The 16,346-nt window shown below is 35.3% G+C and overlaps 1 pseudogene; it reads right to left on the bottom strand.

Moving 5' to 3' along the window:
- Positions 1 to 11,140: 11,140 nt before the first annotated feature.
- On the bottom strand, positions 11,141 to 11,239 carry LOC122096557 (annotated as a pseudogene).
- Positions 11,240 to 16,346: the final 5,107 nt, after the last annotated feature.

Here is a 16,346-nt window from a genome sequence, read left to right as displayed (position 1 = left end):
GGTTTATTATCTTAGTGTGAATAGATACAATCTTACAAATAAAGTTATTTTCAACAGAAATCCAGAAGGAGTTTACCCACCTTGAGTTTCACAGAAATAACCAGAGAGTAATACCTATTTGTTCAAGTCGGTCAAAATCACTCCATGAGTATTTCTTAAAAATATAACCAATTTAAGAGGTCAAATACATATTTTGAACTGACAGTCATCTTACACCAATAACTTACTACCCAATTATATCTGTATCTTTTTACCTAACATATACTAAGCGCTGAATATGATCTCTTTTATCTAACTTAATGTTGTAAATGCTTTGATTATGATGATGTTATTAACAAATAAAATATACAGAAGGATGGTTCAACTGAAATGACAGGACAGAACACTGATAAATAAAAACATTTCAACACAGCTCTTTTCAGTCTCACCCTGTTCATATTGGAAAGCAACATTCCAACAGCACACACACACACACACACACACACACACACACATACACTTAAACACACATGTGTGCACATGTACACATATACACGCATGCCAAATTCAGGGCTTATTGTACAAAAAAGTTCAAATAAAGTAGTAGTGATTAGGACAAATGATAATTTGCCTTATTACAAAATAATACATATTCCAGTCACCAGGGTTGTTACATTTTACCTGCCCCACCACATGTGCCCACTTATTTTATTTTAGGTAATTAATTAATTCATTCCTTCATTAGTTAAATACTACTACTAGAGCTTGAACTCAGGGCCTAACTCTGTCCCAGAATTTGTTATTTTTTTTGTTTTAGTTTTCTCAAGGCTAGCATTTTACTGCTTGTAAGACAGCTCCATTTCTAGCTTTTGCTGGTTACTTTCAAACCAGAATCTAATGGACTATTTTTCTTGGTCTGGTTTCAAACCACAATCATCAGATTTTGTCTTTCTGATTAGCTAGGAATAAAGACATGAGCCACCAGTGTGGCTCCTACTTTTTCCTATACTTATCTATTGCACATACTTAGATAGCAATTTAATATTGAGAGTATAGAAGCAAGATGTACAGTGATTATATTGTTCTGTCAGAAATTCAAGTTAGTAATGTAAATTTCTTCTTAAGACTATACACAAAAAATCCTTAAGAAGAAATCTGATGATTTGTGTGTGTGTGTGTGTGTGTGTGTGTGTGTGTGTGTGTGTGTGTTTGTGCTGCAGTATGTTTCACATATAAGCACTGTGCAGGGGTGTCCAGCCATTCAGATTTACTGCATGAATATCTGCCTTGAGATACTAACTCATGGACAATGTCTAAGTGTCCACTCTAGGCTTCCCGATGAAGAGGGGTATACTCATCCTCATCCTTAGTATTCATATGAGTGGCCTTTTTGGCAAGTAGTATCCGCACTGTATTAAGCTACAAGAAAAGCACTCTACCACTTAGCCACCTTCTCAGACCAAGGATTAAGATTTTGTCTGTAATTTGGTCAGAGCTATGTCTCTTTATGTAGGCGACTAAAAATGTTTGTACTAATTTCAAGTAAATACATAAATTCTATTTCCATCTCTTTTAACAAATAAAAAATAAAATTGTTTGCTTTGTAAATAGATCAGAAGCATTGATTTTGTGTCTAGATAGGTCATTGCACATCTGTATCTCTCTTCCTCTCTCTCTTTCATGATTCTCATAGACAATATGGTTGCTCCATAATTGTCCTAATTTATTTTGCTTTTATATTTTTGGTTGCATCATTTCACTTTCTGCTCTACCATTTCCCAAATCAGCACACATAAACAGAACCACAGAAGTGATTCTGTGGCTCCAGTGGTAGAGCGCTTGCCTTGATTTGAAGAGCTCAAGAACAGTGCCGAAGCCCATAGTTCAGGCCCCACAACTAATTTTTTTAAAAAATAATCTAAATCCTTGATAATTATAAGAATAAAAGTGACTGAAATCAGTTGAATCACACTTTTCCTGCACAATGAAAGAACAGGTCCAGGCTAGGAAAGCAGCTAGAGAAAGCAGGCAGATTAGGCAGATTATATTTGTGAAAAACCTTTGTGGAAAATGGTATCGAGGATTACTTACTGGTGATTCATTTGCACTGGCAGCATGATGCTGAACTATTGCTTGCTGATTCTGAACTATTGCTTTGATCATTATATTCTCCAAGAAGAAAAATGAAATTTAATTGATATCAAAGGACTACTAATACATTTTGACTTATTAAGCATCTTCAATCACCAAAAACACTTGAGGACAATAGATAGGCCTACTTTTTTAGATGAAACCAAGTGTCTTTAAAAAAAAGGAATTTAAATAGTCATGCAAATGACTTCTATTTTACTACTGTATTATACATTTTTTTTCTAATGTTGGGTACCAATAAATAATGGAACTATTAGAAAGCTCTTAAAGCTCATATATTGAATAGTAAAATCTCTTAAACTATATCATGGTATTTCCCAAATCATTTACGTAGAAGGCATTGTTTCCTATTTTCTCCTTCCTAGAATAAGCTGCACATGAAGACACCACTGGTCCATATTTTCAGTCTGTGCATTTGAATACGGAGGAAAATCTTTCTTCTGCTCTCTATCAATTCACTAATCTCCAGTTAGAATAATTTAGAATAATAAAAATGGAAAAAGAGAAAATAAATCATGGTGAAAAAACATATGCAGAAAATTCACCGGATTTTTCTGACCAGTTCAACCAATGTGAACTACTGGGGAAATACATGGACACCTCATTCCCACTGGTACTCAAAGCCTCTGGTTAGGCAATTCTGATGAAGACAAGGAATAATATAAAAACGTGAGGAATGGTATCAATTGCAAGAAAATAATGGAGAAGAATCCATGCAAATTTTTTCTTTGGTATGTCGAAATTAATTGGCTTACTACAGTGCCGAGACTACTTTTCAAAAAGGCCACTCATATGTATACTAGGGATGAGGTAAGTATACCCCTCTTCATTGGGAAGCCTAGAGTGGACATTTAGACATTGTCCATGAGTTGGTAGCTCAAGGCAGATATTCATGCAATAACTCTGAATGGCTTGGCACCCCTGAACAGTGCTTATATGTGGAATAACACCAGAACAGATTCTTTCTTACTCCATCATGATGCAGATACCAATCCCCAAACTAAAGGCCTCTTGACACCCTTGCATCTTGCTGCTGGAAATAGAAATAGCAAAGATACTCTGTATCTCCTTCTGTTGAACCAAAATATCAAACGGGGCCTGAAGAACAACTTGGAAGAAACTGCATTTGATATTACCAAAAGGATAAGTATGTATCACTACCTCCTTGAAGTTGTGGATGGCTGTACAAATTGTTCTGCTACGTAGAAATAGTTTGGTTACGTTTCTTAAATTTCAAAAGTGCCAGTCCATCCTTTGTGTCCCTACAAAATATTTTCATATACAAAGCAACAGCAATATCTTAATTTAAAAATTGATGGATTGCATAGTATTCTTCCACGTGAATTGCCTGACTTTGATGTCAAAATATATTCAAGAGTTGTTTGTATGCATCTATAATGATTTCTGCAGAGTTTGTGGTTTTTTTTAATTTTAACTTATCGGTTGAAATGAATAGTATAGAAACTAAAGATATTCCTGGTGCTTGTCTACAAAAAGTATCTATGTTTGTATAAAGTCCATAATCAATTTCATTGTCTTCTAGATATAGTACTTTGAAGTCTACATTGTTTTATAATATATAGGTTCATTAATAAATGTGTCCTTTCAGATTACAAGCCATATAGAAAAAGTTTAAGATTCCTTTTCCTAAGGTCCTTATATTCTTTTATTTCTTTTTTAATTTTTTTATTTTTATTTTTTTATTTTTTAAAAAATTATGATTTTTTTTATTGTGAAAATACCATACAAAGGGGTTACAATTACTTGGGCAAGATATTGAGTACATTTCTTGTCAAGAATTGTTGCCTCCTCCTTTGTTTCTCCTTCCCATCCCTTTCTATCTCGCACCCCCAACCCTTCACCTCCACCTACTCTTCCCCTACCACCTACCCTTGCCTACCCTCTACCAGGCCAAAGTTGTAAAGTTCATTTTTCAACATAATGACTTGTACATATCGTTGTTGCAAGGGTCCACCTATATCCCTGTTTAAATGATTTGATTTTTTCCCTTCCCTTCCACAAATTATCCCAACATCAAATACAGTGAAAGCAGGGGTTAGACCGTGGGGTAGGGACATATAAAGCAACAAACAAATCATCTTATAAATGTGATAGAAACAACCACATGAAAGAAAAAAAAACATTTTTTTATTCCCCATCCCATCCCTTCCCATCCTCCCCACTCCTTCCCTTCCTAACCTCCCCTCCCCGCCCACCCCGGCCACCAAAGTTGTAAAGTTCGTTTTCAACATAACAACTTGTACTTCTCATTGTTGCAACGGGTCTACCTGTATCCTTATTTAAACGATTTGTTTTTCACCTTCCCCTCCACAAATTACACCGACATAAAATACAGTGAAAGCAGGGGTTATACTGTGGGGGAGGGACATACAAAGCAACAAAGTAATAATCTTATAAATGCATTAGAAACAATCTCATGAAAGAAAAAAAAACAATCGAATACATACTTAGGGTTCATTTCCCTAATATCACGTTATCTGTCCTTTTCTGCTTGACTTAGACATGTACTAGATATTGCAAATAAGGAAAAGCATGGGACCTATGTTTCTTTGGGCTTGGCTTACTTCACTTAATATAATTTTTTCCAAGTCTTTCCATTTCCTAACAAATGGGGCAATATCATTTTTTCTGATGGTGGCATAGAATTTCATTTTGTATATATACCACATTTTCTTGATCCATTCATTTACTGAGGGGCATCTGGGTTGGTTCCATAAGTTAGTTATAGTAAATAATGCTGCAATAAACATGGTTGTGCTGGTAGATTTAGTGTGGTCTTGTTTGTAAACATTTGGGTAAACGCCCAAAAGTGGGATTGCTGGGTCATAGGGGAGCTCAATGAGGAGTCTTTTGAGGAACTTCCATACTACTTTCCAAAGTGGTTGAACAAGTTTAGACTCCCACCAACATACCCTCCAGCATCTGTTGTTTTTAGAGTTCTTGATTTTTGTCATTCTAACTGGGGTGAGGAGGTATCTTAATGCTGTTTTGATTTGCATTTCTTTTATGGCTAGGGAGGATTAGCATTTCTTCATGTGTCTATTGGGCATCCTTCTTTCTTCTTCAGAGAAGTTTCTCTTTAAGTCTTTAGCCTACTTATTAATTGGGCAGTTGTTTCTTTGACGATTTGTTGTTGGGTGGTTTGATTTTTTGAATTCCAAGTATATGTTAGATATGAGACCTTTGTCCATTGTTTGGCTAGTGAATATTTTCTCCCAATCTGTGGGATTTCTTTTGATCTTGCTAGCTATGTCCTTTGTGATGCAGAAGCTCTGCAACTTCATGCAATCACATTTGTCCAAACTTTCTTTGGTCTTTCTGGGTCTCTATTAAGAAAATTTCGGCCTGCGCCAAGGCGACCTAGGGTTTCTCCTATTCCATCCTGTAATGTTTTCAGAGTGTCTGCTTTGTCTCCGAGATCTTTGATCCATTTGGAGTTGCTTCTGGTGCACGGTGATATATAAGGATCTAGCTTTAATTTTTTACAAGTAGTTAACCAATTTTGCTAGCACTATTTACTGAAAAGGCTGTCTTTCTTCCATTTTATTTTTTTAGTTCCCTTATCGAAGATTAGATGGCTACAGGTCTGTAGGTTCGTTTCTGGGTGTTCAATTCTATTCTATTGGTCCTGAAGTCTGTTCTTGTGCCACTACCATGCTGTTTTGATTACTATGGATTTATAGTATAGTTTGAAATTTAGTATTGATATTCCTCCAGCAGTGTTCTTTCTGTTCAGGAGCGTTTTTGTTATTTGGGGTCTTTTATTGTTCCATATGAATTTTTGGATTGCCTCTTCTATTTCCTTGAAGAATGAGGTTGGAATTTTGATAGGTATCGCATTGAATTTGTAGATAGCCTTGGGAAGTATTGCCATTTTAACAATGTTGATCTTTCCAAATTCAGGAGCATGGGAGTTTTCCCCATTTTCTAAGTTCTGTTTTGATTTCCTTTTTCAAGTTTTTACAGTTTTGATCATAAAGTTCTTTCACTTCTTTGGTTAAGTTAATTCCTAGGTATTTTATTTTTTGTGGGGCTATTACTAATGGCATTGTTTTCCTAATTTCAGCCACACTTTTCTCATTGTTGGCATACAGAAAAGCCATTGATTTTGGGGGGTTAATTTTATACCCCGCTACTTTGCCAAAGTTTTGAATCAACTTGAGTATTTGGGGGTGGAGTCTATGGGATTCTTTAAATACAGGATCATGTCATCTGCAAAGAGGGGGAGTTTTATTTCTTTTTTCCCTATTTGTATCACCTTTATGTTTGCATCTTGTCTTATTGCTGTAGATAGGAATTCTAATACTAGATTGAAGAGAAGTGGTGATAGTGGACATCCTTGTCTTGTTCCTGAGTTAAGAGGAAATGGCTTTAGTTTTTCACCATTAAGTATAATGCTGGCTGTAGGTTTGTCATATATAGCCCTTATTCTATTGAGGAATGTTCCATAATTCCTAATTTTTCCAGAACCTTCAACATAAAGGGGTGTTGGATCTTGTCAAATGCTTTTTCTGCATATATTGAGATAACCTTGTGGTTCTTATCCTTGCTCCTGTTGATGTGATGAATTACATTAATTGATTTGGGAATATTGTCCCAGCTTTGCATCCCTGAAATGAATCCTGTTTGATTGTGATGTATGATTTTCTGGATACATTGTTGAAGTCGATTGGCCAAAATTTTGTTGAGAAGTTTTGCATCAATGTTCCTCAATGAAATGGGTCTATAGTTCTCTTTCTTTCATTATTCCCTGCCTGATTTTGGGATGAGAGTTATGATGACTTAATAGAATGTGTATGGTAGTGAACTTTCTCGTTCTATTTCATTGAAGGTTTGGAGTAGTATTGCTGTGAGCTCTGCTTTTAATGGTCTTGTAGAATTCTGCTGTAAACCATCTGGACCTGGACTTTTCTTATATGGGAGGTCTCTTATTGCTGTTTCTATTTCAATGCTTGATATGAGCCTGTTAAGATGGTTTAACTCATCTTGCTTTAGTATTGGCATGTCAATATTTGCTAGGAAAAGGTCCATTTCTACCAAATTCTCAAACTTATTAGCATAAAGTTTTGAGAAGTATTCCCTTATAATGTTCTGAATCTTGGTTGTTTCTGTGGTGATGTTTCCATTCTCATTTCTGAGCTTATTTATTTGGGTGTGTTCGCTTCTTTTTCTGATAAGATTTGTGAAGGGCCTGTCAATTTTGTTAATTTTTTCGAGCAACGAACTCTTTGTTTTTTTGGTTTTTTCCAATAGTTTTATTGGATTCTAATTCATTTAATATTGATTTAATTTTAATTAAAATTAATTAATTAATTAAAATAATTATTTCTTTCCATCTATTATATTGGGGTATATCTTGGTGCTCTTTTTCAAGGTGGTTCAGATATCTCATTAAATTGTTGGTTTCAGATCTCTCCTATTTGTTGATGTAGGAGCTCAGAGGTATAAATTTGCCTCAGAGTACTGCCTTTGCTGTGTCCCAGATGAGATGGTAATTTGTGTGCTCATTTTTGTTGAATAGCATGAACATTTGGATTTCCTTTCTAATATCTTCCATGACCCACTCATGATTCAGCAGTGTGTTCTTCAGCCTCCATGTGTTACAAGAGTTTCTTTGGTGGCTTTTGGTGTTGCATTCTAATTTTATTCCCTTGTAGTCAGAGAGAATGCAAGGTATAACTTCAATGTTTCTGAATTTGGACAATTTTGCATTGGGGCCTAAAATGTGGTCTATTTTAGAAAATGTTCCATGTGCTGCTGAGAAAAACTTGTATTCTGATGCTGCTGGGAGAAATATTCGATAGATGTCTGTTAAATATACTTGATCTATGCAGTTGTTTATATCTGCGGTTTCTCTGTTGAGTTTTTCAGAGTTGATCTATCTAGTGGGGAGAGTGGTGTGTTAAAATCCCCAACAATTATTGTCTTTGGATCTCTGTGGGATTTGAGTGAAAGTAGTGTTTCTTGGTTAAATTTGGGTGCTCCATTGTTTTTCGAATAGATATTTCAAATTAATATGTAGCGACATTCTTTACCTCTTCTTTATCTCTTCTCACTAATTTTAATTGGAAGTTTATTTTATCTGATATTAGGATTGCAACTCCTGCCTGTTTATGGGGGCCATTTGCTTGGTAGATTTTGTTCCAGCTTTTAACATTGAAAATGTTTTTGTGTTTAACAGCAAGATGTGACTCCTGAAGGCAACAGATAGAAGGGTCTTGCTTTTTAGTCCTACAAGACAGTCTATGTCACTTAGTTGGAGAATTAAGTCCGTTAATGTTGAGAGATAGGACTGAGAGGTATTTGGGAGTTCTGGCCATGTTATCTACCTTCTTGGGGTCTATGAAAACTGGGTTCTTCCTATCTTCTTGGATTCTCAGTTTGGGTGCATTTTCTTGGCCTTTATTGTGGTCTTGTTAGTTTTCTATGTTTAGGACTTCTTTAAGAATCTTTTGTAGGGCTGGTTTGATGGAGATGTATTGTTTCAATTTTTCTTGGCTATGGAAGGTTTTTATTTGGCCTTCAGTTATAAAGGAGAGTTTAGCTGGGTACAGTATTCTTGGTTGATAGTTGTTTGTCTTTAGGGCATGGCATACATCATTCCAGGCTCTTCTTGCTTTGATTGTCTCTGCTGAGAAATCTGAGGTGATTCTAATTGGTTTCCCTTTATAGGTGATTAATCTTTTCTCTCCTCTGGATTATTCATTATCTGTTCTGTCCCGATTACCATGAGTGGAAGTTGAGATACCCGGACTTGCCATTTTTCTTGTGTTTTTCAGGTTTGTTCTGCCCATTTGGGATGAATGAAACACCAGTTTTGTGCTAGAACACTAACTTAAGGCAAGCATCAACCAAAGGCTGTATTTGCACAGTCAATAGTTTGCAGATACAATCTCGTTCAATGGATACATCTATTCAATGTCAAACAACTATATATTAATGGGCTACAAACCGCAAATGCGAATTTGGCAAACCAGAAATTATTAGGTTTAGGGAGAAATGTGGGTAAAAAATAGGAATAGAGAGATGTGGGAAGGCACAGGGAGAGTTAACTAAGTCCTAATCTCAAAACCGGAAATAGGTTGAATAGGATGAAAGTAGAGAGAGAAAAAAAAGAAGAAAGAGAAAGGGGGAAAAAAGAGACCAGAAAAAATAGAAAAGTAAAAATTAAAAATATTATGTAGACTCGAAAACGAAATATTGAGAGAAGAACATGCATATAATGCAGAAGGGGAGGGATATAAAGAGATGTGAAAAATTTAAAAACAAAAATACTTAAAATATTATATAGGTATAAAGAGGTAGTACTGCTATCAAGGAATTTAAGTCTAAGAGGTTTTGAACTGAGTAATAAATTTGTGGATTAAGTGTGTACACAATGGAGGATAAGGTCTAATAATCGACTATGGGTATATCTGAGGATGTATAGAAAAACAAGTCACATAAAAAAGAACGAAAGAGAAAAAAAGGTGAAAAGGATAAGAAAGAAAGAATAAAAGATCAGAAGTTCAATAGAGCAAAACAAAACACAAAAAAAATTTTTAAAGAAGAAAAAAGAAAGAAAAACGCACACACAAATATACCCCTAAAATAAAAAGTATAAGAGGGAAAAAAAGTTACTAGGAAACATTTTTTTTCAAAAAAGGTAAAAATTAAAAAGTTTTAGAAATTTTTTTATAAAATGTACAAAAAAAAAGAAAAAATATTTTGATTGTTTGGGGAGTGGTGGGAAAAATCCTGTATCTCCTTTGTGTCTGTAACCAGCCTCTTGTTGGAGTCTCTGATCTGCTTGTGGTGTTTGATTTTCCTGTGGCTTGGTTGGTTTCTTAAGTCAGTTTGAACAGGCCAAAAAATGCTGCTTTACCCAGGATTTTGTGATCCTCCTCTCAGGTTAGTTCAATGGGAGGGGGATCAGCTTTGATTATCACAAAAGAGGGAGATGGCTTTTTCCTCGTTTGGAGAAGCTCTGATGAGGCTAGGTTCTGGGTAGAGTTGAGACTTTTCAGCAAACATTAGCTTTTCCCGGGGGCTAGCTTGTTAAAAACTCACGAGCCCAGGCTGGAGCCACTCTCTGGGTTTATATTTACTGAATTTCAATTGATTGGCAAGGCTGCTTAAGGGAGGGGCAGCCTCTGGCTCTGATTACCCAGTGAAGAAAGCCATTCCTAGGGCTTGCGCCTGAGCTGGGTGACATTTCTCTGGGTGAAGCTGAGTCTGGGAGGTCAATTTAGGTTCTTGTGACCTGCTAAATGACTCGAGTTTTCTTCCAAGGCCTTAGTTGGAGCTAGCAGCTCCACCGAGCTTTGTCAGTATCCAAGATGGAGATGTCTGGATCTGGGGGGGAGGGGTGGCCTTCTCTCCTCTGCTCCCTGAGAAGGAGTGAGGACGTTAGGCTTCTACTTTCGCCGAGTCTTGGTTCCTGGGTCGTCTCTGGTCTGTGAACTGCAGGATGAAGATGTCTGCTCCTTGTCAGTTCTTGCTGGTGTTGAGTAGAATCTGCTCACCCACCGCATCTGGCTCCTTTGTCCTGGACTCTCTGTGTTACAGGATGGTGACTATGGCCGCCGCTGCTGCCTAAGCTGCTGGCAAATGCTCAGATCTGTCTCCTTGCCTGGATTTTCCCTCTCTGGCCTAACTCTGTGTACTGTGATGACACACTTGGTGTAATTCTCTGGCTTAGGACTGTTCAATGGAACTCTAAAACTGCTTTCTATGCAAGAGCTTGTTTAACCTTCAGCTTCTCCTCCACCATCTTCCCGGAACCCTCTATGAGCATGGTTTAAATTTTATTTCTTTGGGATAAAATGACAATGTTATCTAATTTCAAGTTTTATAAAGGTTATGCTATGTAAGGGCCTTTCTAAGGTGAAGATTTAATACACTGATGTCAAACTAACCTTTAATTCTATGAATTACATATATTGTTACACTTGTATTTTTGTAATCAACTTTTTAACAACTGTTTTTCATTTCTTGCATTTGAAGAATGAAAAATATGGAATACTTCACAAATTTTCATATCATCCTTGGGCAAGTACCATTTTAATCTCTGTATTGTTGTAATTTGGGTAGACCTGCTGCTAAGCATGTAGTATCCTCTAAATTTAAGTAGTTATTGATGCAATGTTTATACAGGCACATATCCATGGTTGCCTATTTGTAACAAGGAACCCTTATTGTTCCTAAAAATGCTATTGATCATATCTCTCTAAATTTCTGCCTATAGTGGAAAAATTATATTGTTTGGTCGATTATTCACATTTGCAATTTTTTGTCAATGACTATTTTGTCATTTTCATTTTAAATTTGATCATATTTTGAAGCGTTTACAGCTAAGTCCAAAGGTGATGGCTTTTCAAGTACTTATTTATCAACTGAGTTATCTTTGTGGAGCTAATGGATTCAAAGTAAGCCCTGGTTAAGATCTACTTCTAAACTTCTGCAGCTTAAAATTTCCTAAATGAGGTCTCAGTGGCACAAATATCTTCCTGACCCTTACCCTTCTTCCATGTAGGAACAGACCAACCAGAATATCTTACACTGACAGCATAGATTGTCTTACTGGAACAAAACTAATCTTAGTTACAAGGGATCATAGAGAGATGAACACTTCAGACCGAACTGTTCAGAATAGAAGGTATTTTATCAAAATATAATTGTTTGGGCTGGGAAGCTGGCTCAGTGGTAGAGTGCATGCCTTGCATACCTGAAGCCCTGGGATTGATTCCTCAGCACCACATAAGGAAAAAGAAAAAAGCCGGAAGTGGTGCTGTGGCTCAAGTGGTAGAGCACTAGCCTTGAGCTGAAGCGCTGAGGGACAGGGCCCAGGCCCAGAGTTCAGGCCCCACAACCAGACCCAAACAACAACAACTATATATATATAATTGTTTATTATACCTATTATTTCAAAAGTAGCTAAAGCCAAGAAGGTGAAAAAGTTGTTCATATGCATGTTTACTTAATATCCTGGGCCTGTCTACCATACAACCAGGCAGGAACTTACACTACTTTCTATCACCAAATATTTCCATAGCTCCTGGAGAAGTCTATATATTTCTCCTCGATATTAGGCCTTAAATTGGTAATGTTTTAATCAAAGTGTTTCCTCTTGCCTCCAGGCTTTACATTTACAAATGTAAAGCTTTAGGTCTAACTCTACCAAAAACTGAGGTAGAGATAATGGAATAATACTTTAAAACAGATTTGCCTTTGATACCCTAACCACAACAGAACAATGCATAACAATTTCTTATATTATATATACTTATATATTTTATATTTATATGTGCTGATCTTAAGTTTCACACAGTGAATCTTACTAGAATTAATTTATAACTTGACAAATAAATTGAAATTTATTCCCATAAATAGATTGGAACATAAATAATTAGGTTTAGAATATATATTCGAATATAAAAAGTATCAATGCAATGTCTTTGGTATAAACTTGTGATACCTTCTAAGTGTTCTTGGTCTTCTGAATTCACATAGTAAAAAAAAAAAAAAAAAAAAAAAAAACCAGTATTGTTTTCCTCTAATCTAGAAGAGATTTTACACTGCTGCTGTGTTTATTGTATTAACTCGCTGGTCCCAAATTGTTTTTCTCCATATTATGCCTAAAAGCTATTATTCTTCTGCAGTACCCACGGGTCCGAGGATACCAGGTCCCAGGTTATCTGCATCATCCGATAACAATGGCAAGTCTTCTCACCTTGGCCCATCCAACATGCTAACAGAAAGTAATTGAAGACCCATCTCAATTTTTCATTTCCTATAATATTTCAGGGCCCCAATTCCTTGCAGTAATTAGCAGTAAGCAATTGTGAAATTTAAGGCAACTTCAAATGAAAGAGCAGACCACAAAATATGAGTGAAAGTACTGTAGTTCAAACTTTCAATTTACAGATGACAAGCCCATACGAGTAAACAAAATCACAAATGTCACAAGATTATTTTTAATACCTCTCTCCTAATGATGAATGAAAGATTTCAGTCCAGCATAAGTAGGCCAAAAAATTTCCTGGAATGATAGATCCATAATTGTTCTACCAAGGCTAGGAAAACTAGACTTAGATGTCAAATATAATTTAAAAAAACAAATTGAGAAGACCCTAGTGCTTCAAAACACTGGTACTTCAGTAAAACTTGGTTCTGTAGTATAAAAATGTTTTAATTCTCAAACCAATGATAACCTACATTTAATCTCCTTCAAGTATATATCTTTTCAAATAAACTTTCTAGAATCATATTCACCAAAATAACACTTGACAAGTAGAGGATAGTGACATTAAAAGTTTTTCAAGTGTAGGAATCAAGTTACAATAGAGTTCATTTATTTACCCAGCACTAATGCAAAATAAGTTCAACCATTCATTAAAGTGTAGAAATAGTATCTCCCACCATTTGCGTTGTTCAGTAGGTGCCTTCCAGAAATGTGTTAAAAAGATCAGCCTCCTATAATTCAAACCCAAATATTAGCTAATAAAGTAAATTTCATCACATAAGAAGGTACATTTTAAAAAGTCATTAATAGTTGCCTTAGCATGTGTTGCCTTATCATATATTTTCCCTATCTGTCTAACATAGTAAGAAATATGACTTTAAGTCTTGAATGTGGGTACTGATCAGAGATGTGACAAACCTAAAATCTATCTTCTATTTCTATCATATTCCTCTATAGTAGTAAATTTTAGTTTTCTTCTTTTTCCAAAACTTATAGGTAGTAGAAAATATCCTATATAAAATAAAATAATCACACACCATTGCACAAAGCCATTTATAAAAACTGGTAGTTAGCTATAAATTCTAAGCGATTTTTAAACTTTCTTGTTGACTAAAGATTAATCTTCCAAAGATGAGAATAAAATCATGTTTAGGTGCTTCACGTCTCCAGTCTTGCAAATTGTTATTACAGATGAATGAATTATGGAAGTATATGCTGACATCAGTTTAAGTATATGTAGGATTGAAACTCCATGAAATGTATATAAACCTTTCAAAGTATTAACAGACAGTTTAATAGAATGAATATCAGGAAGTTGAAACCAGAAAGGAATAATAGTAAAGACATAGAATGAATGAAAAATGGAACAAGGGGCAAGTACAGCTAGAATACTCAATTACACATGTAATAAAGGAAGTGGTAAATCTGAAATAAATCTTGGAGAAAGGGTTGGTTGAGAATGATAGGAGTGACTCTGATCCAAGAGCATTGGACAATTAGATGGACATATTTAATTGTAACACACTTGCACAACCTTTTGAAATTCAGTTAAAAACACATCTACAAACAAAAACACACAAAAATCACAAACAAACTGCAATCTCTAGAAAGTATGTATATGACCTCACAAAATTTTAAGCAGTTAATGAAGGGTAGTCTTGGGAAAAGTAAACAAAGCTGTTCAAAGAGGGCAGTTTAGGGTAGGGGAGAATTTTGAAGAGATTTAAATAGATTGTCTAAGGTTATAAATCACCTACATCTACTGCAAATATTTTCTTCTGTGTGTGTGTGTGTGTGTGTGTTTTTTTGGTCCGGTCGTGGGGCCTGAACTCTGGGCCTGGGCATTGTCCCTTAGCTCTTCTGGTTAAGGCTAGCGCTCTACCACTTGAGCCACAGCTCCACTTCCGGCTTTTTTCTTTTTGCTTATGTGGTGCTGAGGAATTGAACCTAGGGCCTCAGGCATGCAAGGCAAGCATTCTACCACTGAGCCACTTTCCCAGCCCCCATTCTGTGAGTAGTCTTTGTCTGAACTGGTTACTCCAGTCCTGAGCCGTGGCTTCATAGCTTATGAAGATAGAATGGAAGAATCAAGATCAAGAACCCATTATACCACCGGAGAGAAAACAGTCCTCTATGGTTTCTCTCATCTCTCTTCATTACTCTTTTCTCTTACTTTTAATAAAGTCAAGTGATTTTGAATTATATTTCCTTCTTTTTCAGAGAATTACTGTTTGGTAATTAAATGTCAATTCACAAATTTTGATGTCTTTTTTAAAAAGAATTTTGAATTTAAATTCCACTACAACTTTGTTTTACACAGTGAGAGTATATTTCCTGTGTAAGGACAATTCTCAAGGGAACCTACAGGATTCACAGCAAGGTTTGTGAGGTTTGTTTGTTTAGTGTGAAAATGAACAATATTCACCCACATTGCTCCCTCTCAGCTAAGTCTCCATGGATTTCTTTGCATGAAAGCTTATTTTCCCAGAAAATGTTAAATTTTCTTAATAAGCTAAGTTGTTAAAAAGTTTGAACAATTAAAATTTACCTGTCACAAATTTTTAAATATTTTGAAATTCCTTTATCAAAATCGTGAATTCACCAATCTTAATCCCACCTTTACCATCAAAAACAGTTGACATGTTGTTTTCATGATATAGTGTCCATGAAACTCCTATTTTCCAGGGGCTTTGTTATGTATATATTTGACCATATAAGCTGATGCTGAGCAAAATGAACTCCAAGATATGGAAACAGATATTTAATTGCGGTTGCTTTTTTTGATGTACTATGTGATCTCTATTTTCTTTGAGATTTTCCCCTATGGTTTATCCCCTGCTGTGTTTGATTTTTGGTACCCTGTGTATTGTGTATACATTTACCTTAATTAGGGAAGGGAACAGGAACAAAAAAAAATGGTGAGACAAAGGACAAACAGCAAACCAATGCAATAGCAATTCTCACAACACAATAATTTGGAAATGTACATTACAACTTGGGAGGGGTATTAGGGTGAAGGAAAAACTGAGAAAAATGAGAGAGGGGATAACAAGTTTGAAAAGTTATGTATTCACTACCTTACAATGGCTGTAACCACAGTGCACATCACTTTCACATTAAAATTAAATTTAAAAAATAAGCTGATGAATTAAAATTTCACTGTTTTGGTAGAGTAAATATTATTCTTTATGTAGTAACTTTTTAAAAAATCAGTATTATATGGCATCTAATTTGAATTAATTACCTCTTCTTTATCAGAGGGTCATCAACTTGAATGATATCCAACTAGACAATTTTTTCACAATATACTTGCCAATATTTTGAAAATAGAATAAATTAATACTTTGTTATACTAAAACAGAAAACAGTTTCATTCTATGGAAACCCATAACTTTTAAAAGTAAATAAGTTGTTAATAGGACAGAATGTCTATGTTCTTCAAAATTCCTATGACTAATAACTACTCATTTTC

This window comes from Dipodomys spectabilis, unplaced genomic scaffold (assembly GCF_019054845.1).
Source record: "Dipodomys spectabilis isolate Male_0828 unplaced genomic scaffold, ASM1905484v1 ptg000376l, whole genome shotgun sequence".
Lineage (NCBI taxonomy): Eukaryota > Metazoa > Chordata > Mammalia > Rodentia > Heteromyidae > Dipodomys > Dipodomys spectabilis.
The sequence above is the reverse complement of the archived record's forward strand: the minus strand, read 5'-3'. Positions and strand labels throughout refer to the sequence as shown.